Source organism: Ambystoma mexicanum, chromosome 2q, assembly GCF_040938575.1.
Source record: "Ambystoma mexicanum isolate Mex_15411 chromosome 2q, UKY_AmexF1_1, whole genome shotgun sequence".
In the NCBI taxonomy this organism is placed as follows: Eukaryota; Metazoa; Chordata; class Amphibia; order Caudata; family Ambystomatidae; genus Ambystoma; species Ambystoma mexicanum.
The window spans coordinates 127,456,580-127,484,224 of NC_090924.1; the positions used below are offsets into that span (position 1 = coordinate 127,456,580).

General features: G+C 47.4%; 28 non-coding genes across 28 annotated transcripts; all 28 read left to right on the forward strand.

Annotated features, from left to right (window-relative positions):
- Positions 1-149: 149 nt before the first annotated feature.
- TRNAV-CAC (transfer RNA valine (anticodon CAC)) lies at positions 150-222 on the forward strand. The gene has a single exon. It is a non-coding gene; the product is annotated as a tRNA-Val (tRNA).
- Positions 223-1,537: 1,315 nt separating this feature from the next.
- Positions 1,538-1,609, forward strand: TRNAP-UGG (transfer RNA proline (anticodon UGG)). Its single transcript has one exon. It is a non-coding gene; the product is annotated as a tRNA-Pro (tRNA).
- Positions 1,610-2,029: 420 nt separating this feature from the next.
- On the forward strand, positions 2,030-2,102 carry TRNAV-CAC (transfer RNA valine (anticodon CAC)). Its single transcript has one exon. It is a non-coding gene; the product is annotated as a tRNA-Val (tRNA).
- Positions 2,103-3,425: 1,323 nt separating this feature from the next.
- Positions 3,426-3,497, forward strand: TRNAP-UGG (transfer RNA proline (anticodon UGG)). The gene has a single exon. It is a non-coding gene; the product is annotated as a tRNA-Pro (tRNA).
- Positions 3,498-3,917: 420 nt separating this feature from the next.
- TRNAV-CAC (transfer RNA valine (anticodon CAC)) lies at positions 3,918-3,990 on the forward strand. The gene has a single exon. It is a non-coding gene; the product is annotated as a tRNA-Val (tRNA).
- Positions 3,991-5,312: 1,322 nt separating this feature from the next.
- Positions 5,313-5,384, forward strand: TRNAP-UGG (transfer RNA proline (anticodon UGG)). Its single transcript has one exon. It is a non-coding gene; the product is annotated as a tRNA-Pro (tRNA).
- Positions 5,385-5,804: 420 nt separating this feature from the next.
- Positions 5,805-5,877, forward strand: TRNAV-CAC (transfer RNA valine (anticodon CAC)). The gene has a single exon. It is a non-coding gene; the product is annotated as a tRNA-Val (tRNA).
- Positions 5,878-7,192: 1,315 nt separating this feature from the next.
- Positions 7,193-7,264, forward strand: TRNAP-UGG (transfer RNA proline (anticodon UGG)). The gene has a single exon. It is a non-coding gene; the product is annotated as a tRNA-Pro (tRNA).
- Positions 7,265-7,684: 420 nt separating this feature from the next.
- On the forward strand, positions 7,685-7,757 carry TRNAV-CAC (transfer RNA valine (anticodon CAC)). Its single transcript has one exon. It is a non-coding gene; the product is annotated as a tRNA-Val (tRNA).
- A 1,325-nt stretch (positions 7,758-9,082) lies between these two features.
- On the forward strand, positions 9,083-9,154 carry TRNAP-UGG (transfer RNA proline (anticodon UGG)). Its single transcript has one exon. It is a non-coding gene; the product is annotated as a tRNA-Pro (tRNA).
- Positions 9,155-9,574: 420 nt separating this feature from the next.
- Positions 9,575-9,647, forward strand: TRNAV-CAC (transfer RNA valine (anticodon CAC)). The gene has a single exon. It is a non-coding gene; the product is annotated as a tRNA-Val (tRNA).
- Positions 9,648-10,961: 1,314 nt separating this feature from the next.
- Positions 10,962-11,033, forward strand: TRNAP-UGG (transfer RNA proline (anticodon UGG)). The gene has a single exon. It is a non-coding gene; the product is annotated as a tRNA-Pro (tRNA).
- A 420-nt stretch (positions 11,034-11,453) lies between these two features.
- On the forward strand, positions 11,454-11,526 carry TRNAV-CAC (transfer RNA valine (anticodon CAC)). The gene has a single exon. It is a non-coding gene; the product is annotated as a tRNA-Val (tRNA).
- Positions 11,527-12,845: 1,319 nt separating this feature from the next.
- On the forward strand, positions 12,846-12,917 carry TRNAP-UGG (transfer RNA proline (anticodon UGG)). The gene has a single exon. It is a non-coding gene; the product is annotated as a tRNA-Pro (tRNA).
- Positions 12,918-14,724: 1,807 nt separating this feature from the next.
- On the forward strand, positions 14,725-14,796 carry TRNAP-UGG (transfer RNA proline (anticodon UGG)). The gene has a single exon. It is a non-coding gene; the product is annotated as a tRNA-Pro (tRNA).
- Positions 14,797-15,216: 420 nt separating this feature from the next.
- Positions 15,217-15,289, forward strand: TRNAV-CAC (transfer RNA valine (anticodon CAC)). The gene has a single exon. It is a non-coding gene; the product is annotated as a tRNA-Val (tRNA).
- Positions 15,290-16,614: 1,325 nt separating this feature from the next.
- On the forward strand, positions 16,615-16,686 carry TRNAP-UGG (transfer RNA proline (anticodon UGG)). The gene has a single exon. It is a non-coding gene; the product is annotated as a tRNA-Pro (tRNA).
- Positions 16,687-17,106: 420 nt separating this feature from the next.
- On the forward strand, positions 17,107-17,179 carry TRNAV-CAC (transfer RNA valine (anticodon CAC)). Its single transcript has one exon. It is a non-coding gene; the product is annotated as a tRNA-Val (tRNA).
- A 1,314-nt stretch (positions 17,180-18,493) lies between these two features.
- On the forward strand, positions 18,494-18,565 carry TRNAP-UGG (transfer RNA proline (anticodon UGG)). Its single transcript has one exon. It is a non-coding gene; the product is annotated as a tRNA-Pro (tRNA).
- A 420-nt stretch (positions 18,566-18,985) lies between these two features.
- On the forward strand, positions 18,986-19,058 carry TRNAV-CAC (transfer RNA valine (anticodon CAC)). Its single transcript has one exon. It is a non-coding gene; the product is annotated as a tRNA-Val (tRNA).
- Positions 19,059-20,373: 1,315 nt separating this feature from the next.
- On the forward strand, positions 20,374-20,445 carry TRNAP-UGG (transfer RNA proline (anticodon UGG)). The gene has a single exon. It is a non-coding gene; the product is annotated as a tRNA-Pro (tRNA).
- A 420-nt stretch (positions 20,446-20,865) lies between these two features.
- On the forward strand, positions 20,866-20,938 carry TRNAV-CAC (transfer RNA valine (anticodon CAC)). The gene has a single exon. It is a non-coding gene; the product is annotated as a tRNA-Val (tRNA).
- Positions 20,939-22,252: 1,314 nt separating this feature from the next.
- TRNAP-UGG (transfer RNA proline (anticodon UGG)) lies at positions 22,253-22,324 on the forward strand. The gene has a single exon. It is a non-coding gene; the product is annotated as a tRNA-Pro (tRNA).
- A 420-nt stretch (positions 22,325-22,744) lies between these two features.
- On the forward strand, positions 22,745-22,817 carry TRNAV-CAC (transfer RNA valine (anticodon CAC)). The gene has a single exon. It is a non-coding gene; the product is annotated as a tRNA-Val (tRNA).
- A 1,314-nt stretch (positions 22,818-24,131) lies between these two features.
- Positions 24,132-24,203, forward strand: TRNAP-UGG (transfer RNA proline (anticodon UGG)). Its single transcript has one exon. It is a non-coding gene; the product is annotated as a tRNA-Pro (tRNA).
- A 420-nt stretch (positions 24,204-24,623) lies between these two features.
- Positions 24,624-24,696, forward strand: TRNAV-CAC (transfer RNA valine (anticodon CAC)). Its single transcript has one exon. It is a non-coding gene; the product is annotated as a tRNA-Val (tRNA).
- A 1,315-nt stretch (positions 24,697-26,011) lies between these two features.
- TRNAP-UGG (transfer RNA proline (anticodon UGG)) lies at positions 26,012-26,083 on the forward strand. The gene has a single exon. It is a non-coding gene; the product is annotated as a tRNA-Pro (tRNA).
- Positions 26,084-26,503: 420 nt separating this feature from the next.
- TRNAV-CAC (transfer RNA valine (anticodon CAC)) lies at positions 26,504-26,576 on the forward strand. The gene has a single exon. It is a non-coding gene; the product is annotated as a tRNA-Val (tRNA).
- Positions 26,577-27,645: the final 1,069 nt, after the last annotated feature.

Consider the following 27,645-nt stretch of genomic DNA (forward strand, 5'->3'; position numbering starts at 1 on the left):
GTATATGTGCGCATGCTTGATAGGACGTATGTTTTAGGCTGGATTGTGTGAGCTTCAGGCGCAAGGCATTTGATTAGTCTTTAAGCAGGTCCACTTGCACTGCCCTTTGCACCTGTTCTCCCAGTCCCTACAAAGGTGAGCAAGCAGCTGTTTCTGTAGTGTAGTGGTTATCACGTTCGCCTCACACGCGAACGGTCCCCGGTTCGAGACCGGGCAGAAACACTCTCTGCTGGCATTTTACACAAAATAGTTTTTTTCCCCTTTTGTCACACACAAATGTAAAGTATGAACTTATTTGCGTTCCCATGGAAATAGCATATGCTCTCAAGAGCTTGAGAAATACACTGGGAAGGCAAGCATCCTCACATGTATTCTGTATATGGGGCCAATAAAAAAATGCACGCGCTTGCATTTTGTGTATGTAATGTTGCAGAGCACAGAGAGGATTTATTTTCCCTACTGCTGGGTATTTGGGTCTCTGGGATCACAGTTGGGTCCGCTCCGTCCTCTGAAATGGTCCATATTAGTTACATAGGTTAGTGTACCAAAGAAATAATACATTTTCATATACAGCTTCTTCATTTCTGTGTTCTGAGGGATTACCAGTTGTAAGAAATGCACTTGCCGGTACAGTGATTCCCTGGCTTTCTCTGGCCCGAGAAAGCTTTTCCTCTGAAGTGGGAACAGAAGTTGGACTGCTTCTGCTGAACTTCCTGAAAGCAGAGCTGGCGGGAGGAGGGACTTTTTGAGTGCTGGGAAAATTTGAGCTGGAAATTTGCATCGGCTGGACAGAGATTGCTTGGAGCAGCCAAAATATAATAACGGCCATGCCGCTCAAGTAAAGCAGAAAGCTTTTAGTATACACCTTTTGCACTCTTGTCAACGAAGCTGGGCTCTGTGAATGCTCACCCTACGCAAGAAAAGAGAACAGACTTTGCTGGTGACCTAAATATATCTCGCCTGATCGAGCACGATCGAGCTCTGAGTGAGCAGCTGTGCAATGGTCATCTTTACCAAAGGGGAGATGCTGCTTTTTCCAGTGTCACGCCCATGCTCTCAGGGCTGGAGGGAGGAGGGCTGCTTTTTGTTTTTACAGGCAAAAGGAAAGGCCCAGCCCTCAGAGCTTCTGCCAATGCAGATCCCAGCAGGTGCAAAATAAAGGCTCTCCCCCACCTTGCCAGCTGCAGATTGATCAGAAGACTGCTAGTCTAGTGTGTTGGGCCACTTTCTCTCTTCTGTGTATCGTCCCCTCTTATTACATAAACAGCATAAGAGGAATAAAGGAAGGAAGGAAGGAAGGAAGGAACAGTGTATCGCAAGCACCTTCCACCCTGATGTCAATGGGCCACCAACCTTCGGGATGAGGAGGAGACCTGTGAAGACAGTCAGAGCGTGCCGACTGGGGCATTCATTTGGCTCATACACCGACAAGGCTTTCAGCGGCAGGAACAAACTTCAGGAATAGGCATTCTTGGCCTCGAATCCTAAGGGGGGTGCAAACGCTGAGGACAATTCCGTCAAATGCTCAAAGGACCGTGGCTCGTTGGTCTAGGGGTATGATTCTCGCTTTGGGTGCGAGAGGTCCCGGGTTCAAATCCCGGACAAGCCCAATCAAGGTGGTTAACTTGAGCTCCTTTTTTTTGTTTTTTCAATGTTATTTTCATTGGACAGACTCTCTGGTTTTCTCGGTAAGCAGTAGTCGATGAACAATTCACTTCCTGAACCTCTTTGCGTGCCATGTCCTTGCGACAAGCACTTTGTGTTCTCTGTTAGCTCTCAGTAACATTCCTTGATTTGCTTGTGAGTTTTGGCCGTCCGATCTCAAAGTGGAAATATGTCCTTCCCTCTGTACGCTGCATAGGCCCTCAGCTGGCATACTTGTATATGTGCGCATGCTTGATAGGACGTATGTTTTAGGCTGGATTGTGTGAGCTTCAGGCGCAAGGCATTTGATTAGTCTTTAAGCAGGTCCACTTGCACTGCCCTTTGCACCTGTTCTCCCAGTCCCTACAAAGGTGAGCAAGCAGCTGTTTCTGTAGTGTAGTGGTTATCACGTTCGCCTCACACGCGAAAGGTCCCCGGTTCGAGACCGGGCAGAAACACTCTCTGCTGGCATTTTACACAAAATAGTTTTTTTCCCCTTTTGTCACACACAAATGTAAAGTATGAACTTATTTGCGTTCCCATGGAAATAGCATATGCTCTCAAGAGCTTGAGAAATACACTGGGAAGGCAAGCATCCTCACATGTATTCTGTATATGGGGCCAATAAAAAAATGCACGCGCTTGCATTTTGTGTATGTAATGTTGCAGAGCACAGAGAGGATTTATTTTCCCTACTGCTGGGTATTTGGGTCTCTGGGATCACAGTTGGGTCCGCTCCGTCCTCTGAAATGGTCCATATTAGTTACATAGGTTAGTGTACCAAAGAAATAATACATTTTCATATACAGCTTCTTCATTTCTGTGTTCTGAGGGATTACCAGTTGTAAGAAATGCACTTGCCGGTACAGTGATTCCCTGGCTTTCTCTGGCCCGAGAAAGCTTTTCCTCTGAAGTGGGAACAGAAGTTGGACTGCTTCTGCTGAACTTCCTGAAAGCAGAGCTGGCGGGAGGAGGGACTTTTTGAGTGCTGGGAAAATTTGAGCTGGAAATTTGCATCGGCTGGACAGAGATTGCTTGGAGCAGCCAAAATATAATAACGGCCATGGCGCTCAAGTAAAGCAGAAAGCTTTTAGTATACACCTTTTGCACTCTTGTCAACGAAGCTGGGCTCTGTGAATGCTCACCCTACGCAAGAAAAGAGAACAGACTTTGCTGGTGACCTAAATATATCTCGCCTGATCGAGCACGATCGAGCTCTGAGTGAGCAGCTGTGCAATGGTCATCTTTACCAAAGGGGAGATGCTGCTTTTTCCAGTGTCACGCCCATGCTCTCAGGGCTGGAGGGAGGAGGGCTGCTTTTTGTTTTTACAGGCAAAAGGAAAGGCCCAGCCCTCAGAGCTTCTGCCAATGCAGATCCCAGCAGGTGCAAAATAAAGGCTCTCCCCCACCTTGCCAGCTGCAGATTGATCAGAAGACTGCTAGTCTAGTGTGTTGGGCCACTTTCTCTCTTCTGTGTATCGTCCCCTCTTATTACATAAACAGCATAAGAGGAATAAAGGAAGGAAGGAAGGAAGGAAGGAAGGAAGGAACAGTGTATCGCAAGCACCTTCCACCCTGATGTCAATGGGCCACCAACCTTCGGGATGAGGAGGAGACCTGTGAAGACAGTCAGAGCGTGCCGACTGGGGCATTCATTTGGCTCATACACCGACAAGGCTTTCAGCGGCAGGAACAAACTTCAGGAATAGGCATTCTTGGCCTCGAATCCTAAGGGGGGTGCAAACGCTGAGGACAATTCCGTCAAATGCTCAAAGGACCGTGGCTCGTTGGTCTAGGGGTATGATTCTCGCTTTGGGTGCGAGAGGTCCCGGGTTCAAATCCCGGACGAGCCCAATCAAGGTGGTTAACTTGAGCTCCTTTTTTTTGTTTTTTCAATGTTATTTTCATTGGACAGACTCTCTGGTTTTCTCGGTAAGCAGTAGTCGATGAACAATTCACTTCCTGAACCTCTTTGCGTGCCATGTCCTTGCGACAAGCACTTTGTGTTCTCTGTTAGCTCTCAGTAACATTCCTTGATTTGCTTGTGAGTTTTGGCCGTCCGATCTCAAAGTGGAAATATGTCCTTCCCTCTGTACGCTGCATAGGCCCTCAGCTGGCATACTTGTATATGTGCGCATGCTTGATAGGACGTATGTTTTAGGCTGGATTGTGTGAGCTTCAGGCGCAAGGCATTTGATTAGTCTTTAAGCAGGTCCACTTGCACTGCCCTTTGCACCTGTTCTCCCAGTCCCTACAAAGGTCAGCAAGCAGCTGTTTCTGTAGTGTAGTGGTTATCACGGTCGCCTCACACGCGAAAGGTCCCCGGTTCGAGACCGGGCAGAAACACTCTCTGCTGGCATTTTACACAAAATAGTTTTTTTCCCCTTTTGTCACACACAAATGTAAAGTATGAACTTATTTGCGTTCTCATGGAAATAGCATATGCTCTCAAGAGCTTGAGAAATACACTGGGAAGGCAAGCATCCTCACATGTATTCTGTATATGGGGCCAATAAAAAAATGCACGCGCTTGCATTTTGTGTATGTAATGTTGCAGAGCACAGAGAGGATTTATTTTCCCTACTGCTGGGTATTTGGGTCTCTGGGATCACAGTTGGGTCCGCTCCGTCCTCTGAAATGGTCCATATTAGTTACATAGGTTAGTGTACCAAAGAAATAATACATTTTCATATACAGCTTCTTCATTTCTGTGTTCTGAGGGATTACCAGTTGTAAGAAATGCACTTGCCGGTACAGTGATTCCCTGGCTTTCTCTGGCCCGAGAAAGCTTTTCCTCTGAAGTGGGAACAGAAGTTGGACTGCTTCTGCTGAACTTCCTGAAAGCAGAGCTGGCGGGAGGAGGGACTTTTTGAGTGCTGGGAAAATTTGAGCTGGAAATTTGCATCGGCTGGACAGAGATTGCTTGGAGCAGCCAAAATATAATAACGGCCATGGCGCTCAAGTAAAGCAGAAAGCTTTTAGTATACACCTTTTGCACTCTTGTCAACGAAGCTGGGCTCTGTGAATGCTCACCCTACGCAAGAAAAGAGAACAGACTTTGCTGGTGACCTAAATATATCTCGCTGATCGAGCACGATCGAGCTCTGAGTGAGCAGCTGTGCAATGGTCATCTTTACCAAAGGGGAGATGCTGCTTTTTCCAGTGTCACGCCCATGCTCTCAGGGCTGGAGGGAGGAGGGCTGCTTTTTGTTTTTACAGGCAAAAGGAAAGGCCCAGCCCTCAGAGCTTCTGCCAATGCAGATCCCAGCAGGTGCAAAATAAAGGCTCTCCCCCACCTTGCCAGCTGCAGATTGATCAGAAGACTGCTAGTCTAGTGTGTTGGGCCACTTTCTCTCTTCTGTGTATCGTCCCCTCTTATTACATAAACAGCATAAGAGGAATAAAGGAAGGAAGGAAGGAAGGAAGGAAGGAAGGAACAGTGTATCGCAAGCACCTTCCACCCTGATGTCAATGGGCCACCAACCTTCGGGATGAGGAGGAGACCTGTGAAGACAGTCAGAGCGTGCCGACTGGGGCATTCATTTGGCTCATACACCGACAAGGCTTTCAGCGGCAGGAACAAACTTCAGGAATAGGCATTCTTGGCCTCGAATCCTAAGGGGGGTGCAAACGCTGAGGACAATTCCGTCAAATGCTCAAAGGACCGTGGCTCGTTGGTCTAGGGGTATGATTCTCGCTTTGGGTGCGAGAGGTCCCGGGTTCAAATCCCGGACGAGCCCAATCAAGGTGGTTAACTTGAGCTCCTTTTTTTTGTTTTTTCAATGTTATTTTCATTGGACAGACTCTCTGGTTTTCTCGGTAAGCAGTAGTCGATGAACAATTCACTTCCTGAACCTCTTTGCGTGCCATGTCCTTGCGACAAGCACTTTGTGTTCTCTGTTAGCTCTCAGTAACATTCCTTGATTTGCTTGTGAGTTTTGGCCGTCCGATCTCAAAGTGGAAATATGTCCTTCCCTCTGTACGCTGCATAGGCCCTCAGCTGGCATACTTGTATATGTGCGCATGCTTGATAGGACGTATGTTTTAGGCTGGATTGTGTGAGCTTCAGGCGCAAGGCATTTGATTAGTCTTTAAGCAGGTCCACTTGCACTGCCCTTTGCACCTGTTCTCCCAGTCCCTACAAAGGTGAGCAAGCAGCTGTTTCTGTAGTGTAGTGGTTATCACGTTCGCCTCACACGCGAACGGTCCCCGGTTCGAGACCGGGCAGAAACACTCTCTGCTGGCATTTTACACAAAATAGTTTTTTTCCCCTTTTGTCACACACAAATGTAAAGTATGAACTTATTTGCGTTCCCATGGAAATAGCATATGCTCTCAAGAGCTTGAGAAATACACTGGGAAGGCAAGCATCCTCACATGTATTCTGTATATGGGGCCAATAAAAAAATGCACGCGCTTGCATTTTGTGTATGTAATGTTGCAGAGCACAGAGAGGATTTATTTTCCCTACTGCTGGGTATTTGGGTCTCTGGGATCACAGTTGGGTCCGCTCCGTCCTCTGAAATGGTCCATATTAGTTACATATGTTAGTGTACCAAAGAAATAATACATTTTCATATACAGCTTCTTCATTTCTGTGTTCTGAGGGATTACCAGTTGTAAGAAATGCACTTGCCGGTACAGTGATTCCCTGGCTTTCTCTGGCCCGAGAAAGCTTTTCCTCTGAAGTGGGAACAGAAGTTGGACTGCTTCTGCTGAACTTCCTGAAAGCAGAGCTGGCGGGAGGAGGGACTTTTTGAGTGCTGGGAAAATTTGAGCTGGAAATTTGCATCGGCTGGACAGAGATTGCTTGGAGCAGCCAAAATACAATAACGGCCATGCCGCTCAAGTAAAGCAGAAAGCTTTTAGTATACACCTTTTGCACTCTTGTCAACGAAGCTGGGCTCTGTGAATGCTCACCCTACGCAAGAAAAGAGAACAGACTTTGCTGGTGACCTAAATATATCTCGCCTGATCGAGCACGATCGAGCTCTGAGTGAGCAGCTGTGCAATGGTCATCTTTACCAAAGGGGAGATGCTGCTTTTTCCAGTGTCACGCCCATGCTCTCAGGGCTGGAGGGAGGAGGGCTGCTTTTTGTTTTTACAGGCAAAAGGAAAGGCCCAGCCCTCAGAGCTTCTGCCAATGCAGATCCCAGCAGGTGCAAAATAAAGGCTCTCCCCCACCTTGCCAGCTGCAGATTGATCAGAAGACTGCTAGTCTAGTGTGTTGGGCCACTTTCTCTCTTCTGTGTATCGTCCCCTCTTATTACATAAACAGCATAAGAGGAATAAAGGAAGGAAGGAAGGAAGGAAGGAACAGTGTATCGCAAGCACCTTCCACCCTGATGTCAATGGGCCACCAACCTTCGGGATGAGGAGGAGACCTGTGAAGACAGTCAGAGCGTGCCGACTGGGGCATTCATTTGGCTCATACACCGACATGGCTTTCAGCGGCAGGAACAAACTTCAGGAATAGGCATTCTTGGCCTCGAATCCTAAGGGGGGTGCAAACGCTGAGGACAATTCCGTCAAATGCTCAAAGGACCGTGGCTCGTTGGTCTAGGGGTATGATTCTCGCTTTGGGTGCGAGAGGTCCCGGGTTCAAATCCTGGACGAGCCCAATCAAGGTGGTTAACTTGAGCTCCTTTTTTTTGTTTTTTCAATGTTATTTTCATTGGACAGACTCTCTGGTTTTCTCGGTAAGCAGTAGTCGATGAACAATTCACTTCCTGAACCTCTTTGCGTGCCATGTCCTTGCGACAAGCACTTTGTGTTCTCTGTTAGCTCTCAGTAACATTCCTTGATTTGCTTGTGAGTTTTGGCCGTCCGATCTCAAAGTGGAAATATGTCCTTCCCTCTGTACGCTGCATAGGCCCTCAGCTGGCATACTTGTATATGTGCGCATGCTTGATAGGACGTATGTTTTAGGCTGGATTGTGTGAGCTTCAGGCGCAAGGCATTTGATTAGTCTTTAAGCAGGTCCACTTGCACTGCCCTTTGCACCTGTTCTCCCAGTCCCTACAAAGGTTAGCAAGCAGCTGTTTCTGTAGTGTAGTGGTTATCACGTTCGCCTCACACGCGAAAGGTCCCCGGTTCGAGACCGGGCAGAAACACTCTCTGCTGGCATTTTACACAAAATAGTTTTTTTCCCCTTTTGTCACACACAAATGTAAAGTATGAACTTATTTGCGTTCCCATGGAAATAGCATATGCTCTCAAGAGCTTGAGAAATACACTGGGAAGGCAAGCATCCTCACATGTATTCTGTATATGGGGCCAATAAAAAAATGCACGCGCTTGCATTTTGTGTATGTAATGTTGCAGAGCACAGAGAGGATTTATTTTCCCTACTGCTGGGTATTTGGGTCTCTGGGATCACAGTTGGGTCCGCTCCGTCCTCTGAAATGGTCCATATTAGTTACATAGGTTAGTGTACCAAAGAAATAATACATTTTCATATACAGCTTCTTCATTTCTGTGTTCTGAGGGATTACCAGTTGTAAGAAATGCACTTGCCGGTACAGTGATTCCCTGGCTTTCTCTGGCCCGAGAAAGCTTTTCCTCTGAAGTGGGAACAGAAGTTGGACTGCTTCTGCTGAACTTCCTGAAAGCAGAGCTGGCGGGAGGAGGGACTTTTTGAGTGCTGGGAAAACTTGAGCTGGAAATTTGCATCGGCTGGACAGAGATTGCTTGGAGCAGCCAAAATATAATAACGGCCATGGCGCTCAAGTAAAGCAGAAAGCTTTTAGTATACACCTTTTGCACTCTTGTCAACGAAGCTGGGCTCTGTGAATGCTCACCCTACGCAAGAAAAGAGAACAGACTTTGCTGGTGACCTAAATATATCTCGCCTGATCGAGCCTGATCGAGCACGATCGAGCTCTGAGTGAGCAGCTGTGCAATGGTCATCTTTACCAAAGGGGAGATGCTGCTTTTTCCAGTGTCACACCCATGCTCTCAGGGCTGGAGGGAGGAGGGCTGCTTTTTGTTTTTACAGGCAAAAGGAAAGGCCCAGCCCTCAGAGCTTCTGCCAATGCAGATCCCAGCAGGTGCAAAATAAAGGCTCTCCCCCACCTTGCCAGCTGCAGATTGATCAGAAGACTGCTAGTCTAGTGTGTTGGGCCACTTTCTCTCTTCTGTGTATCGTCCCCTCTTATTACATAAACAGCATAAGAGGAATAAAGGAAGGAAGGAAGGAAGGAAGGAACAGTGTATCGCAAGCACCTTTCACCCTGATGTCAATGGGCCACCAACCTTCGGGATGAGGAGGAGACCTGTGAAGACAGTCAGAGCGTGCCGACTGGGGCATTCATTTGGCTCGTACACCGACAAGGCTTTCAGCGGCAGGAACAAACTTCAGGAATAGGCATTCTTGGCCTCGAATCCTAAGGGGGGTGCAAACGCTGAGGACAATTCCGTCAAATGCTCAAAGGACCGTGGCTCGTTGGTCTAGGGGTATGATTCTCGCTTTGGGTGCGAGAGGTCCCGGGTTCAAATCCCGGACGAGCCCTATCAAGGTGGTTAACTTGAGCTCCTTTTTTTTGTTTTTTCAATGTTATTTTCATTGGACAGACTCTCTGGTTTTCTCGGTAAGCAGTAGTCGATGAACAATTCACTTCCTGAACCTCTTTGCGTGCCATGTCCTTGCGACAAGCACTTTGTGTTCTCTGTTAGCTCTCAGTAACATTCCTTGATTTGCTTGTGAGTTTTGGCCGTCCGATCTCAAAGTGGAAATATGTCCTTCCCTCTGTACGCTGCATAGGCCCTCAGCTGGCATACTTGTATATGTGCGCATGCTTGATAGGACGTATGTTTTAGGCTGGATTGTGTGAGCTTCAGGCGCAAGGCATTTGATTAGTCTTTAAGCAGGTCCACTTGCACTGCCCTTTGCACCTGTTCTCCCAGTCCCTACAAAGGTGAGCAAGCAGCTGTTTCTGTAGTGTAGTGGTTATCACGTTCGCCTCACACGCGAAAGGTCCCCGGTTCGAGACCGGGCAGAAACACTCTCTGCTGGCATTTTACACAAAATAGTTTTTTTCCCCTTTTGTCACACACAAATGTAAAGTATGAACTTATTTGCGTTCTCATGGAAATAGCATATGCTCTCAAGAGCTTGAGAAATACACTGGGAAGGCAAGCATCCTCACATGTATTCTGTATATGGGGCCAATAAAAAAATGCACGCGCTTGCATTTTGTGTATGTAATGTTGCAGAGCACAGAGAGGATTTATTTTCCCTACTGCTGGGTATTTGGGTCTCTGGGATCACAGTTGGGTCCGCTCCGTCCTCTGAAATGGTCCATATTAGTTACATAGGTTAGTGTACCAAAGAAATAATACATTTTCATATACAGCTTCTTCATTTCTGTGTTCTGAGGGATTACCAGTTGTAAGAAATGCACTTGCCGGTACAGTGATTCCCTGGCTTTCTCTGGCCCGAGAAAGCTTTTCCTCTGAAGTGGGAACAGAAGTTGGACTGCTTCTGCTGAACTTCCTGAAAGCAGAGCTGGCGGGAGGAGGGACTTTTTGAGTGCTGGGAAAATTTGAGCTGGAAATTTGCATCGGCTGGACAGAGATTGCTTGGAGCAGCCAAAATATAATAACGGCCATGGCGCTCAAGTAAAGCAGAAAGCTTTTAGTATACACCTTTTGCACTCTTGTCAACGAAGCTGGGCTCTGTGAATGCTCACCCTACGCAAGAAAAGAGAACAGACTTTGCTGGTGACCTAAATATATCTCGCTGATCGAGCACGATCGAGCTCTGAGTGAGCAGCTGTGCAATGGTCATCTTTACCAAAGGGGAGATGCTGCTTTTTCCAGTGTCACGCCCATGCTCTCAGGGCTGGAGGGAGGAGGGCTGCTTTTTGTTTTTACAGGCAAAAGGAAAGGCCCAGCCCTCAGAGCTTCTGCCAATGCAGATCCCAGCAGGTGCAAAATAAAGGCTCTCCCCCACCTTGCCAGCTGCAGATTGATCAGAAGACTGCTAGTCTAGTGTGTTGGGCCACTTTCTCTCTTCTGTGTATCGTCCCCTCTTATTACATAAACAGCATAAGAGGAATAAAGGAAGGAAGGAAGGAAGGAAGGAACAGTGTATCGCAAGCACCTTCCACCCTGATGTCAATGGGCCACCAACCTTCGGGATGAGGAGGAGACCTGTGAAGACAGTCAGAGCGTGCCGACTGGGGCATTCATTTGGCTCATACACCGACAAGGCTTTCAGCGGCAGGAACAAACTTCAGGAATAGGCATTCTTGGCCTCGAATCCTAAGGGGGGTGCAAACGCTGAGGACAATTCCGTCAAATGCTCAAAGGACCGTGGCTCGTTGGTCTAGGGGTATGATTCTCGCTTTGGGTGCGAGAGGTCCCGGGTTCAAATCCCGGACGAGCCCAATCAAGGTGGTTAACTGGAGCTCCTTTTTTTTGTTTTTTCAATGTTATTTTCATTGGACAGACTCTCTGGTTTTCTCGGTAAGCAGTAGTCGATGAACAATTCACTTCCTGAACCTCTTTGCGTGCCATGTCCTTGCGACAAGCACTTTGTGTTCTCTGTTAGCTCTCAGTAACATTCCTTGATTTGCTTGTGAGTTTTGGCCGTCCGATCTCAAAGTGGAAATATGTCCTTCCCTCTGTACGCTGCATAGGCCCTCAGCTGGCATACTTGTATATGTGCGCATGCTTGATAGGACGTATGTTTTAGGCTGGATTGTGTGAGCTTCAGGCGCAAGGCATTTGATTAGTCTTTAAGCAGGTCCACTTGCACTGCCCTTTGCACCTGTTCTCCCAGTCCCTACAAAGGTGAGCAAGCAGCTGTTTCTGTAGTGTAGTGGTTATCACGTTCGCCTCACACGCGAAAGGTCCCCGGTTCGAGACCGGGCAGAAACACTCTCTGCTGGCATTTTACACAAAATAGTTTTTTTCCCCTTTTGTCACACACAAATGTAAAGTATGAACTTATTTGCGTTCCCATGGAAATAGCATATGCTCTCAAGAGCTTGAGAAATACACTGGGAAGGCAAGCATCCTCACATGTATTCTGTATATGGGGCCAATAAAAAAATGCACGCGCTTGCATTTTGTATATGTAATGTTGCAGAGCACAGAGAGGATTTATTTTCCCTACTGCTGGGTATTTGGGTCTCTGGGATCACAGTTGGGTCCGCTCCGTCCTCTGAAATGGTCCATATTAGTTACATAGGTTAGTGTACCAAAGAAATAATACATTTTCATATACAGCTTCTTCATTTCTGTGTTCTGAGGGATTACCAGTTGTAAGAAATGCACTTGCCGGTACAGTGATTCCCTGGCTTTCTCTGGCCCGAGAAAGCTTTTCCTCTGAAGTGGGAACAGAAGTTGGACTGCTTCTGCTGAACTTCCTGAAAGCAGAGCTGGCGGGAGGAGGGACTTTTTGAGTGCTGGGAAAATTTGAGCTGGAAATTTGCATCGGCTGGACAGAGATTGCTTGGAGCAGCCAAAATATAATAACGGCCATGGCGCTCAAGTAAAGCAGAAAGCTTTTAGTATACACCTTTTGCACTCTTGTCAACGAAGCTGGGCTCTGTGAATGCTCACCCTACGCAAGAAAAGAGAACAGACTTTGCTGGTGACCTAAATATATCTCGCCTGATCGAGCACGATCGAGCTCTGAGTGAGCAGCTGTGCAATGGTCATCTTTACCAAAGGGGAGATGCTGCTTTTTCCAGTGTCACGCCCATGCTCTCAGGGCTGGAGGGAGGAGGGCTGCTTTTTGTTTTTACAGGCAAAAGGAAAGGCCCAGCCCTCAGAGCTTCTGCCAATGCAGATCCCAGCAGGTGCAAAATAAAGGCTCTCCCCCACCTTGCCAGCTGCAGATTGATCAGAAGACTGCTAGTCTAGTGTGTTGGGCCACTTTCTCTCTTCTGTGTATCGTCCCCTCTTATTACATAAACAGCATAAGAGGAATAAAGGAAGGAAGGAAGGAAGGAAGGAAGGAACAGTGTATCGCAAGCACCTTCCACCCTGATGTCAATGGGCCACCAACCTTCGGGATGAGGAGGAGACCTGTGAAGACAGTCAGAGCGTGCCGACTGGGGCATTCATTTGGCTCATACACCGTCAAGGCTTTCAGCGGCAGGAACAAACTTCTGGAATAGGCATTCTTGGCCTCGAATCCTAAGGGGGGTGCAAACGCTGAGGACAATTCCGTCAAATGCTCAAAGGACCGTGGCTCGTTGGTCTAGGGGTATGATTCTCGCTTTGGGTGCGGGAGGTCCCGGGTTCAAATCCCGGACGAGCCCAATCAAGGTGGTTAACTTGAGCTCCTTTTTTTTGTTTTTTCAATGTTATTTTCATTGGACAGACTCTCTGGTTTTCTCGGTAAGCAGTAGTCGATGAACAATTCACTTCCTGAACCTCTTTGCGTGCCATGTCCTTGCGACAAGCACTTTGTGTTCTCTGTTAGCTCTCAGTAACATTCCTTGATTTGCTTGTGAGTTTTGGCCGTCCGATCTCAAAGTGGAAATATGTCCTTCCCTCTGTACGCTGCATAGGCCCTCAGCTGGCATACTTGTATATGTGCGCATGCTTGATAGGACGTATGTTTTAGGCTGGATTGTGTGAGCTTCAGGCGCAAGGCATTTGATTAGTCTTTAAGCAGGTCCACTTGCACTGCCCTTTGCACCTGTTCTCCCAGTCCCTACAAAGGTCAGCAAGCAGCTGTTTCTGTAGTGTAGTGGTTATCACGGTCGCCTCACACGTGAAAGGTCCCCGGTTCGAGACCGGGCAGAAACACTCTCTGCTGGCATTTTACACAAAATAGTTTTTTTCCCCTTTTGTCACACACAAATGTAAATTATGAACTTATTTGCGTTCTCATGGAAATAGCATATGCTCTCAAGAGCTTGAGAAATACACTGGGAAGGCAAGCATCCTCACATGTATTCTGTATATGGGGCCAATAAAAAAATGCACGCGCTTGCATTTTGTGTATGTAATGTTGCAGAGCACAGAGAGGATTTATTTTCCCTACTGCTGGGTATTTGGGTCTCTGGGATCACAGTTGGGTCCGCTCCGTCCTCTGAAATGGTCCATATTAGTTACATAGGTTAGTGTACCAAAGAAATAATACATTTTCATATACAGCTTCTTCATTTCTGTGTTCTGAGGGATTACCAGTTGTAAGAAATGCACTTGCCGGTACAGTGATTCCCTGGCTTTCTCTGGCCCGAGAAAGCTTTTCCTCTGAAGTGGGAACAGAAGTTGGACTGCTTCTGCTGAACTTCCTGAAAGCAGAGCTGGCGGGAGGAGGGACTTTTTGAGTGCTGGGAAAATTTGAGCTGGAAATTTGCATCGGCTGGACAGAGATTGCTTGGAGCAGCCAAAATATAATAACGGCCATGGCGCTCAAGTAAAGCAGAAAGCTTTTAGTATACACCTTTTGCACTCTTGTCAACGAAGCTGGGCTCTGTGAATGCTCACCCTACGCAAGAAAAGAGAACAGACTTTGCTGGTGACCTAAATATATCTCGCTGATCGAGCACGATCGAGCTCTGAGTGAGCAGCTGTGCAATGGTCATCTTTACCAAAGGGGAGATGCTGCTTTTTCCAGTGTCACGCCCATGCTCTCAGGGCTGGAGGGAGGAGGGCTGCTTTTTGTTTTTACAGGCAAAAGGAAAGGCCCAGCCCTCAGAGCTTCTGCCAATGCAGATCCCAGCAGGTGCAAAATAAAGGCTCTCCCCCACCTTGCCAGCTGCAGATTGATCAGAAGACTGCTAGTCTAGTGTGTTGGGCCACTTTCTCTCTTCTGTGTATCGTCCCCTCTTATTACATAAACAGCATAAGAGGAATAAAGGAAGGAAGGAAGGAAGGAAGGAACAGTGTATCGCAAGCACCTTCCACCCTGATGTCAATGGGCCACCAACCTTCGGGATGAGGAGGAGACCTGTGAAGACAGTCAGAGCGTGCCGACTGGGGCATTCATTTGGCTCATACACCGACAAGGCTTTCAGCGGCAGGAACAAACTTCAGGAATAGGCATTCTTGGCCTCGAATCCTAAGGGGGGTGCAAACGCTGAGGACAATTCCGTCAAATGCTCAAAGGACCGTGGCTCGTTGGTCTAGGGGTATGATTCTCGCTTTGGGTGCGAGAGGTCCCGGGTTCAAATCCCGGACGAGCCCAATCAAGGTGGTTAACTTGAGCTCCTTTTTTTTGTTTTTTCAATGTTATTTTCATTGGACAGACTCTCTGGTTTTCTCGGTAAGCAGTAGTCGATGAACAATTCACTTCCTGAACCTCTTTGCGTGCCATGTCCTTGCGACAAGCACTTTGTGTTCTCTGTTAGCTGTCAGTAACATTCCTTGATTTGCTTGTGAGTTTTGGCCGTCCGATCTCAAAGTGGAAATATGTCCTTCCCTCTGTACGCTGCATAGGCCCTCAGCTGGCATACTTGTATATGTGCGCATGCTTGATAGGACGTATGTTTTAGGCTGGATTGTGTGAGCTTCAGGCGCAAGGCATTTGATTAGTCTTTAAGCAGGTCCACTTGCACTGCCCTTTGCACCTGTTCTCCCAGTCCCTACAAAGGTGAGCAAGCAGCTGTTTCTGTAGTGTAGTGGTTATCACGTTCGCCTCACACGCGAAAGGTCCCCGGTTCGAGACCGGGCAGAAACACTCTCTGCTGGCATTTTACACAAAATAGTTTTTTTCCCCTTTTGTCACACACAAATGTAAAGTATGAACTTATTTGCGTTCCCATGGAAATAGCATATGCTCTCAAGAGCTTGAGAAATACACTGGGAAGGCAAGCATCCTCACATGTATTCTGTATATGGGGCCAATAAAAAAATGCACGCGCTTGCATTTTGTGTATGTAATGTTGCAGAGCACAGAGAGGATTTATTTTCCCTACTGCTGGGTATTTGGGTCTCTGGGATCACAGTTGGGTCCGCTCCGTCCTCTGAAATGGTCCATATTAGTTACATAGGTTAGTGTACCAAAGAAATAATACATTTTCATATACAGCTTCTTCATTTCTGTGTTCTGAGGGATTACCAGTTGTAAGAAATGCACTTGCCGGTACAGTGATTCCCTGGCTTTCTCTGGCCCGAGAAAGCTTTTCCTCTGAAGTGGGAACAGAAGTTGGACTGCTTCTGCTGAACTTCCTGAAAGCAGAGCTGGCGGGAGGAGGGACTTTTTGAGTGCTGGGAAAATTTGAGCTGGAAATTTGCATCGGCTGGACAGAGATTGCTTGGAGCAGCCAAAATATAATAACGGCCATGGCGCTCAAGTAAAGCAGAAAGCTTTTAGTATACACCTTTTGCACTCTTGTCAACGAAGCTGGGCTCTGTGAATGCTCACCCTACGCAAGAAAAGAGAACAGACTTTGCTGGTGACCTAAATATATCTCGCCTGATCGAGCCTGATCGAGCACGATCGAGCTCTGAGTGAGCAGCTGTGCAATGGTCATCTTTACCAAAGGGGAGATGCTGCTTTTTCCAGTGTCACGCCCATGCTCTCAGGGCTGGAGGGAGGAGGGCTGCTTTTTGTTTTTACAGGCAAAAGGAAAGGCCCAGCCCTCAGAGCTTCTGCCAATGCAGATCCCAGCAGGTGCAAAATAAAGGCTCTCCCCCACCTTGCCAGCTGCAGATTGATCAGAAGACTGCTAGTCTAGTGTGTTGGGCCACTTTCTCTCTTCTGTGTATCGTCCCCTCTTATTACATAAACAGCATAAGAGGAATAAAGGAAGGAAGGAAGGAAGGAAGGAACAGTGTATCGCAAGCACCTTTCACCCTGATGTCAATGGGCCACCAACCTTCGGGATGAGGAGGAGACCTGTGAAGACAGTCAGAGCGTGCCGACTGGGGCATTCATTTGGCTCATACACCGACAAGGCTTTCAGCGGCAGGAACAAACTTCAGGAATAGGCATTCTTGGCCTCGAATCCTAAGGGGGGTGCAAACGCTGAGGACAATTCCGTCAAATGCTCAAAGGACCGTGGCTCGTTGGTCTAGGGGTATGATTCTCGCTTTGGGTGCGAGAGGTCCCGGGTTCAAATCCCGGACGAGCCCAATCAAGGTGGTTAACTTGAGCTCCTTTTTTTTGTTTTTTCAATGTTATTTTCATTGGACAGACTCTCTGGTTTTCTCGGTAAGCAGTAGTCGATGAACAATTCACTTCCTGAACCTCTCTGCGTGCCATGTCCTTGCGACAAGCACTTTGTGTTCTCTGTTAGCTCTCAGTAACATTCCTTGATTTGCTTGTGAGTTTTGGCCGTCCGATCTCAAAGTGGAAATATGTCCTTCCCTCTGTACGCTGCATAGGCCCTCAGCTGGCATACTTGTATATGTGCGCATGCTTGATAGGACGTATGTTTTAGGCTGGATTGTGTGAGCTTCAGGCGCAAGGCATTTGATTAGTCTTTAAGCAGGTCCACTTGCACTGCCCTTTGCACCTGTTCTCCCAGTCCCTACAAAGGTGAGCAAGCAGCTGTTTCTGTAGTGTAGTGGTTATCACGTTCGCCTCACACGCGAAAGGTCCCCGGTTCGAGACCGGGCAGAAACACTCTCTGCTGGCATTTTACACAAAATAGTTTTTTTCCCCTTTTGTCACACACAAATGTAAAGTATGAACTTATTTGCGTTCCCATGGAAATAGCATATGCTCTCAAGAGCTTGAGAAATACACTGGGAAGGCAAGCATCCTCACATGTATTCTGTATATGGGGCCAATAAAAAAATGCACGCGCTTGCATTTTGTGTATGTAATGTTGCAGAGCACAGAGAGGATTTATTTTCCCTACTGCTGGGTATTTGGGTCTCTGGGATCACAGTTGGGTCCGCTCCGTCCTCTGAAATGGTCCATATTAGTTACATAGGTTAGTGTACCAAAGAAATAATACATTTTCATATACAGCTTCTTCATTTCTGTGTTCTGAGGGATTACCAGTTGTAAGAAATGCACTTGCCGGTACAGTGATTCCCTGGCTTTCTCTGGCCCGAGAAAGCTTTTCCTCTGAAGTGGGAACAGAAGTTGGACTGCTTCTGCTGAACTTCCTGAAAGCAGAGCTGGCGGGAGGAGGGACTTTTTGAGTGCTGGGAAAATTTGAGCTGGAAATTTGCATCGGCTGGACAGAGATTGCTTGGAGCAGCCAAAATATAATAACGGCCATGGCGCTCAAGTAAAGCAGAAAGCTTTTAGTATACACCTTTTGCACTCTTGTCAACGAAGCTGGGCTCTGTGAATGCTCACCCTACGCAAGAAAAGAGAACAGACTTTGCTGGTGACCTAAATATATCTCGCTGATCGAGCACGATCGAGCTCTGAGTGAGCAGCTGTGCAATGGTCATCTTTACCAAAGGGGAGATGCTGCTTTTTCCAGTGTCACGCCCATGCTCTCAGGGCTGGAGGGAGGAGGGCTGCTTTTTGTTTTTACAGGCAAAAGGAAAGGCCCAGCCCTCAGAGCTTCTGCCAATGCAGATCCCAGCAGGTGCAAAATAAAGGCTCTCCCCCACCTTGCCAGCTGCAGATTGATCAGAAGACTGCTAGTCTAGTGTGTTGGGCCACTTTCTCTCTTCTGTGTATCGTCCCCTCTTATTACATAAACAGCATAAGAGGAATAAAGGAAGGAAGGAAGGAAGGAAGGAACAGTGTATCGCAAGCACCTTCCACCCTGATGTCAATGGGCCACCAACCTTCGGGATGAGGAGGAGACCTGTGAAGACAGTCAGAGCGTGCCGACTGGGGCATTCATTTGGCTCATACACCGACAAGGCTTTCAGCGGCAGGAACAAACTTCAGGAATAGGCATTCTTGGCCTCGAATCCTAAGGGGGGTGCAAACGCTGAGGACAATTCCGTCAAATGCTCAAAGGACCGTGGCTCGTTGGTCTAGGGGTATGATTCTCGCTTTGGGTGCGAGAGGTCCCGGGTTCAAATCCCGGACGAGCCCAATCAAGGTGGTTAACTTGAGCTCCTTTTTTTTGTTTTTTCAATGTTATTTTCATTGGACAGACTCTCTGGTTTTCTCGGTAAGCAGTAGTCGATGAACAATTCACTTCCTGAACCTCTTTGCGTGCCATGTCCTTGCGACAAGCACTTTGTGTTCTCTGTTAGCTCTCAGTAACATTCCTTGATTTGCTTGTGAGTTTTGGCCGTCCGATCTCAAAGTGGAAATATGTCCTTCCCTCTGTACGCTGCATAGGCCCTCAGCTGGCATACTTGTATATGTGCGCATGCTTGATAGGACGTATGTTTTAGGCTGGATTGTGTGAGCTTCAGGCGCAAGGCATTTGATTAGTCTTTAAGCAGGTCCACTTGCACTGCCCTTTGCACCTGTTCTCCCAGTCCCTACAAAGGTGAGCAAGCAGCTGTTTCTGTAGTGTAGTGGTTATCACGTTCGCCTCACACGCGAAAGGTCCCCGGTTCGAGACCGGGCAGAAACACTCTCTGCTGGCATTTTACACAAAATAGTTTTTTTCCCCTTTTGTCACACACAAATGTAAAGTATGAACTTATTTGCGTTCCCATGGAAATAGCATATGGTCTCAAGAGCTTGAGAAATACACTGGGAAGGCAAGCATCCTCACATGTATTCTGTATATGGGGCCAATAAAAAAATGCACGCGCTTGCATTTTGTGTATGTAATGTTGCAGAGCACAGAGAGGATTTATTTTCCCTACTGCTGGGTATTTGGGTCTCTGGGATCACAGTTGGGTCCGCTCCGTCCTCTGAAATGGTCCATATTAGTTACATAGGTTAGTGTACCAAAGAAATAATACATTTTCATATACAGCTTCTTCATTTCTGTGTTCTGAGGGATTACCAGTTGTAAGAAATGCACTTGCCGGTACAGTGATTCCCTGGCTTTCTCTGGCCCGAGAAAGCTTTTCCTCTGAAGTGGGAACAGAAGTTGGACTGCTTCTGCTGAACTTCCTGAAAGCAGAGCTGGCGGGAGGAGGGACTTTTTGAGTGCTGGGAAAATTTGAGCTGGAAATTTGCATCGGCTGGACAGAGATTGCTTGGAGCAGCCAAAATATAATAACGGCCATGGCGCTCAAGTAAAGCAGAAAGCTTTTAGTATACACCTTTTGCACTCTTGTCAACGAAGCTGGGCTCTGTGAATGCTCACCCTACGCAAGAAAAGAGAACAGACTTTGCTGGTGACCTAAATATATCTCGCCTGATCGAGCACGATCGAGCTCTGAGTGAGCAGCTGTGCAATGGTCATCTTTACCAAAGGGGAGATGCTGCTTTTTCCAGTGTCACGCCCATGCTCTCAGGGCTGGAGGGAGGAGGGCTGCTTTTTGTTTTTACAGGCAAAAGGAAAGGCCCAGCCCTCAGAGCTTCTGCCAATGCAGATCCCAGCAGGTGCAAAATAAAGGCTCTCCCCCACCTTGCCAGCTGCAGATTGATCAGAAGACTGCTAGTCTAGTGTGTTGGGCCACTTTCTCTCTTCTGTGTATCGTCCCCTCTTATTACATAAACAGCATAAGAGGAATAAAGGAAGGAAGGAAGGAAGGAAGGAACAGTGTATCGCAAGCACCTTCCACCCTGATGTCAATGGGCCACCAACCTTCGGGATGAGGAGGAGACCTGTGAAGACAGTCAGAGCGTGCCGACTGGGGCATTCATTTGGCTCATACACCGACAAGGCTTTCAGCGGCAGGAACAAACTTCAGGAATAGGCATTCTTGGCCTCGAATCCTAAGGGGGGTGCAAACGCTGAGGACAATTCCGTCAAATGCTCCAAGGACCGTGGCTCGTTGGTCTAGGGGTATGATTCTCACTTTGGGTGCGAGAGGTCCCGGGTTCAAATCCCGGACGAGCCCAATCAAGGTGGTTAACTTGAGCTCCTTTTTTTTGTTTTTTCAATGTTATTTTCATTGGACAGACTCTCTGGTTTTCTCGGTAAGCAGTAGTCGATGAACAATTCACTTCCTGAACCTCTTTGCGTGCCATGTCCTTGCGACAAGCACTTTGTGTTCTCTGTTAGCTCTCAGTAACATTCCTTGATTTGCTTGTGAGTTTTGGCCGTCCGATCTCAAAGTGGAAATACGTCCTTCCCTCTGTACGCTGCATAGGCCCTCAGCTGGCATACTTGTATATGTGCGCATGCTTGATAGGACGTATGTTTTAGGCTGGATTGTGTGAGCTTCAGGCGCAAGGCATTTGATTAGTCTTTAAGCAGGTCCACTTGCACTGCCCTTTGCACCTGTTCTCCCAGTCCCTACAAAGGTGAGCAAGCAGCTGTTTCTGTAGTGTAGTGGTTATCACGTTCGCCTCACACGCGAAAGGTCCCCGGTTCGAGACCGGGCAGAAACACTCTCTGCTGGCATTTTACACAAAATAGTTTTTTTCCCCTTTTGTCACACACAAATGTAAAGTATGAACTTATTTGCGTTCCCATGGAAATAGCATATGCTCTCAAGAGCTTGAGAAATACACTGGGAAGGCAAGCATCCTCACATGTATTCTGTATATGGGGCCAATAAAAAAATGCACGCGCTTGCATTTTGTGTATGTAATGTTGCAGAGCACAGAGAGGATTTATTTTCCCTACTGCTGGGTATTTGGGTCTCTGGGATCACAGTTGGGTCCGCTCCGTCCTCTGAAATGGTCCATATTAGTTACATAGGTTAGTGTACCAAAGAAATAATACATTTTCATATACAGCTTCTTCATTTCTGTGTTCTGAGGGATTACCAGTTGTAAGAAATGCACTTGCCGGTACAGTGATTCCCTGGCTTTCTCTGGCCCGAGAAAGCTTTTCCTCTGAAGTGGGAACAGAAGTTGGACTGCTTCTGCTGAACTTCCTGAAAGCAGAGCTGGCGGGAGGAGGGACTTTTTGAGTGCTGGGAAAATTTGAGCTGGAAATTTGCATCGGCTGGACAGAGATTGCTTGGAGCAGCCAAAATATAATAACGGCCATGGCGCTCAAGTAAAGCAGAAAGCTTTTAGTATACACCTTTTGCACTCTTGTCAACGAAGCTGGGCTCTGTGAATGCTCACCCTACGCAAGAAAAGAGAACAGACTTTGCTGGTGACCTAAATATATCTCGCTGATCGAGCACGATCGAGCTCTGAGTGAGCAGCTGTGCAATGGTCATCTTTACCAAAGGGGAGATGCTGCTTTTTCCAGTGTCACGCCCATGCTCTCAGGGCTGGAGGGAGGAGGGCTGCTTTTTGTTTTTACAGGCAAAAGGAAAGGCCCAGCCCTCAGAGCTTCTGCCAATGCAGATCCCAGCAGGTGCAAAATAAAGGCTCTCCCCCACCTTGCCAGCTGCAGATTGATCAGAAGACTGCTAGTCTAGTGTGTTGGGCCACTTTCTCTCTTCTGTGTATCGTCCCCTCTTATTACATAAACAGCATAAGAGGAATAAAGGAAGGAAGGAAGGAAGGAAGGAACAGTGTATCGCAAGCACCTTCCACCCTGATGTCAATGGGCCACCAACCTTCGGGATGAGGAGGAGACCTGTGAAGACAGTCAGAGCGTGCCGACTGGGGCATTCATTTGGCTCATACACCGACAAGGCTTTCAGCGGCAGGAACAAACTTCAGGAATAGGCATTCTTGGCCTCGAATCCTAAGGGGGGTGCAAACGCTGAGGACAATTCCGTCAAATGCTCAAAGGACCGTGGCTCGTTGGTCTAGGGGTATGATTCTCGCTTTGGGTGCGAGAGGACCCGGGTTCAAATCCCGGACGAGCCCAATCAAGTTGGTTAACTTGAGCTCCTTTTTTTTGTTTTTTCAATGTTATTTTCATTGGACAGACTCTCTGGTTTTCTCGGTAAGCAGTAGTCGATGAACAATTCACTTCCTGAACCTCTCTGCGTGCCATGTCCTTGCGACAAGCACTTTGTGTTCTCTGTTAGCTCTCAGTAACATTCCTTGATTTGCTTGTGAGTTTTGGCCGTCCGATCTCAAAGTGGAAATATGTCCTTCCCTCTGTACGCTGCATAGGCCCTCAGCTGGCATACTTGTATATGTGCGCATGCTTGATAGGACGTATGTTTTAGGCTGGATTGTGTGAGCTTCAGGCGCAAGGCATTTGATTAGTCTTTAAGCAGGTCCACTTGCACTGCCCTTTGCACCTGTTCTCCCAGTCCCTACAAAGGTGAGCAAGCAGCTGTTTCTGTAGTGTAGTGGTTATCACGTTCGCCTCACACGCGAAAGGTCCCCGGTTCGAGACCGGGCAGAAACACTCTCTGCTGGCATTTTACACAAAATAGTTTTTTTCCCCTTTTGTCACACACAAATGTAAAGTATGAACTTATTTGCGTTCCCATGGAAATAGCATATGCTCTCAAGAGCTTGAGAAATACACTGGGAAGGCAAGCATCCTCACATGTATTCTGTATATGGGGCCAATAAAAAAATGCACGCGCTTGCATTTTGTGTATGTAATGTTGCAGAGCACAGAGAGGATTTATTTTCCCTACTGCTGGGTATTTGGGTCTCTGGGATCACAGTTGGGTCCGCTCCGTCCTCTGAAATGGTCCATATTAGTTACATAGGTTAGTGTACCAAAGAAATAATACATTTTCATATACAGCTTCTTCATTTCTGTGTTCTGAGGGATTACCAGTTGTAAGAAATGCACTTGCCGGTACAGTGATTCCCTGGCTTTCTCTGGCCCGAGAAAGCTTTTCCTCTGAAGTGGGAACAGAAGTTGGACTGCTTCTGCTGAACTTCCTGAAAGCAGAGCTGGCGGGAGGAGGGACTTTTTGAGTGCTGGGAAAATTTGAGCTGGAAATTTGCATCGGCTGGACAGAGATTGCTTGGAGCAGCCAAAATATAATAACGGCCATGGCGCTCAAGTAAAGCAGAAAGCTTTTAGTATACACCTTTTGCACTCTTGTCAACGAAGCTGGGCTCTGTGAATGCTCACCCTACGCAAGAAAAGAGAACAGACTTTGCTGGTGACCTAAATATATCTCGCTGATCGAGCACGATCGAGCTCTGAGTGAGCAGCTGTGCAATGGTCATCTTTACCAAAGGGGAGATGCTGCTTTTTCCAGTGTCACGCCCATGCTCTCAGGGCTGGAGGGAGGAGGGCTGCTTTTTGTTTTTACAGGCAAAAGGAAAGGCCCAGCCCTCAGAGCTTCTGCCAATGCAGATCCCAGCAGGTGCAAAATAAAGGCTCTCCCCCACCTTGCCAGCTGCAGATTGATCAGAAGACTGCTAGTCTAGTGTGTTGGGCCACTTTCTCTCTTCTGTGTATCGTCCCCTCTTATTACATAAACAGCATAAGAGGAATAAAGGAAGGAAGGAAGGAAGGAAGGAACAGTGTATCGCAAGCACCTTCCACCCTGATGTCAATGGGCCACCAACCTTCGGGATGAGGAGGAGACCTGTGAAGACAGTCAGAGCGTGCCGACTGGGGCATTCATTTGGCTCATACACCGACAAGGCTTTCAGCGGCAGGAACAAACTTCAGGAATAGGCATTCTTGGCCTCGAATCCTAAGGGGGGTGCAAACGCTGAGGACAATTCCGTCAAATGCTCAAAGGACCGTGGCTCGTTGGTCTAGGGGTATGATTCTCGCTTTGGGTGCGAGAGGTCCCGGGTTCAAATCCCGGACGAGCCCAATCAAGGTGGTTAACTTGAGCTCCTTTTTTTTGTTTTTTCAATGTTATTTTCATTGGACAGACTCTCTGGTTTTCTCGGTAAGCAGTAGTCGATGAACAATTCACTTCCTGAACCTCTTTGCGTGCCATGTCCTTGCGACAAGCACTTTGTGTTCTCTGTTAGCTCTCAGTAACATTCCTTGATTTGCTTGTGAGTTTTGGCCGTCCGATCTCAAAGTGGAAATATGTCCTTCCCTCTGTACGCTGCATAGGCCCTCAGCTGGCATACTTGTATATGTGCGCATGCTTGATAGGACGTATGTTTTAGGCTGGATTGTGTGAGCTTCAGGCGCAAGGCATTTGATTAGTCTTTAAGCAGGTCCACTTGCACTGCCCTTTGCACCTGTTCTCCCAGTCCCTACAAAGGTGAGCAAGCAGCTGTTTCTGTAGTGTAGTGGTTATCACGTTCGCCTCACACGCGAAAGGTGCCCGGTTCGAGACCGGGCAGAAACACTCTCTGCTGGCATTTTACACAAAATAGTTTTTTTCCCCTTTTGTCACACACAAATGTAAAGTATGAACTTATTTGCGTTCCCATGGAAATAGCATATGCTCTCAAGAGCTTGAGAAATACACTGGGAAGGCAAGCATCCTCACATGTATTCTGTATATGGGGCCAATAAAAAAATGCACGCGCTTGCATTTTGTGTATGTAATGTTGCAGAGCACAGAGAGGATTTATTTTCCCTACTGCTGGGTATTTGGGTCTCTGGGATCACAGTTGGGTCCGCTCCGTCCTCTGAAATGGTCCATATTAGTTACATAGGTTAGTGTACCAAAGAAATAATACATTTTCATATACAGCTTCTTCATTTCTGTGTTCTGAGGGATTACCAGTTGTAAGAAATGCACTTGCCGGTACAGTGATTCCCTGGCTTTCTCTGGCCCGAGAAAGCTTTTCCTCTGAAGTGGGAACAGAAGTTGGACTGCTTCTGCTGAACTTCCTGAAAGCAGAGCTGGCGGGAGGAGGGACTTTTTGAGTGCTGGGAAAATTTGAGCTGGAAATTTGCATCGGCTGGACAGAGATTGCTTGGAGCAGCCAAAATATAATAACGGCCATGGCGCTCAAGTAAAGCAGAAAGCTTTTAGTATACACCTTTTGCACTCTTGTCAACGAAGCTGGGCTCTGTGAATGCTCACCCTACGCAAGAAAAGAGAACAGACTTTGCTGGTGACCTAAATATATCTCGCCTGATCGAGCACGATAGAGCTCTGAGTGAGCAGCTGTGCAATGGTCATCTTTACCAAAGGGGAGATGCTGCTTTTTCCAGTGTCACGCCCATGCTCTCAGGGCTGGAGGGAGGAGGGCTGCTTTTTGTTTTTACAGGCAAAAGGAAAGGCCCAGCCCTCAGAGCTTCTGCCAATGCAGATCCCAGCAGGTGCAAAATAAAGGCTCTCCCCCACCTTGCCAGCTGCAGATTGATCAGAAGACTGCTAGTCTAGTGTGTTGGGCCACTTTCTCTCTTCTGTGTATCGTCCCCTCTTATTACATAAACAGCATAAGAGGAATAAAGGAAGGAAGGAAGGAAGGAAGGAACAGTGTATCGCAAGCACCTTCCACCCTGATGTCAATGGGCCACCAACCTTCGGGATGAGGAGGAGACCTGTGAAGACAGTCAGAGCGTGCCGACTGGGGCATTCATTTGGCTCATACACCGACAAGGCTTTCAGCGGCAGGAACAAACTTCAGGAATAGGCATTCTTGGCCTCGAATCCTAAGGGGGGTGCAAACGCTGAGGACAATTCCGTCAAATGCTCCAAGGACCGTGGCTCGTTGGTCTAGGGGTATGATTCTCACTTTGGGTGCGAGAGGTCCCGGGTTCAAATCCCGGACGAGCCCAATCAAGGTGGTTAACTTGAGCTCCTTTTTTTTGTTTTTTCAATGTTATTTTCATTGGACAGACTCTCTGGTTTTCTCGGTAAGCAGTAGTCGATGAACAATTCACTTCCTGAACCTCTTTGCGTGCCATGTCCTTGCGACAAGCACTTTGTGTTCTCTGTTAGCTCTCAGTAACATTCCTTGATTTGCTTGTGAGTTTTGGCCGTCCGATCTCAAAGTGGAAATACGTCCTTCCCTCTGTACGCTGCATAGGCCCTCAGCTGGCATACTTGTATATGTGCGCATGCTTGATAGGACGTATGTTTTAGGCTGGATTGTGTGAGCTTCAGGCGCAAGGCATTTGATTAGTCTTTAAGCAGGTCCACTTGCACTGCCCTTTGCACCTGTTCTCCCAGTCCCTACAAAGGTGAGCAAGCAGCTGTTTCTGTAGTGTAGTGGTTATCACGTTCGCCTCACACGCGAAAGGTCCCCGGTTCGAGACCGGGCAGAAACACTCTCTGCTGGCATTTTACACAAAATAGTTTTTTTCCCCTTTTGTCACACACAAATGTAAAGTATGAACTTATTTGCGTTCCCATGGAAATAGCATATGCTCTCAAGAGCTTGAGAAATACACTGGGAAGGCAAGCATCCTCACATGTATTCTGTATATGGGGCCAATAAAAAAATGCACGCGCTTGCATTTTGTGTATGTAATGTTGCAGAGCACAGAGAGGATTTATTTTCCCTACTGCTGGGTATTTGGGTCTCTGGGATCACAGTTGGGTCCGCTCCGTCCTCTGAAATGGTCCATATTAGTTACATAGGTTAGTGTACCAAAGAAATAATACATTTTCATATACAGCTTCTTCATTTCTGTGTTCTGAGGGATTACCAGTTGTAAGAAATGCACTTGCCGGTACAGTGATTCCCTGGCTTTCTCTGGCCCGAGAAAGCTTTTCCTCTGAAGTGGGAACAGAAGTTGGACTGCTTCTGCTGAACTTCCTGAAAGCAGAGCTGGCGGGAGGAGGGACTTTTTGAGTGCTGGGAAAATTTGAGCTGGAAATTTGCATCGGCTGGACAGAGATTGCTTGGAGCAGCCAAAATATAATAACGGCCATGGCGCTCAAGTAAAGCAGAAAGCTTTTAGTATACACCTTTTGCACTCTTGTCAACGAAGCTGGGCTCTGTGAATGCTCACCCTACGCAAGAAAAGAGAACAGACTTTGCTGGTGACCTAAATATATCTCGCTGATCGAGCACGATCGAGCTCTGAGTGAGCAGCTGTGCAATGGTCATCTTTACCAAAGGGGAGATGCTGCTTTTTCCAGTGTCACGCCCATGCTCTCAGGGCTGGAGGGAGGAGGGCTGCTTTTTGTTTTTACAGGCAAAAGGAAAGGCCCAGCCCTCAGAGCTTCTGCCAATGCAGATCCCAGCAGGTGCAAAATAAAGGCTCTCCCCCACCTTGCCAGCTGCAGATTGATCAGAAGACTGCTAGTCTAGTGTGTTGGGCCACTTTCTCTCTTCTGTGTATCGTCCCCTCTTATTACATAAACAGCATAAGAGGAATAAAGGAAGGAAGG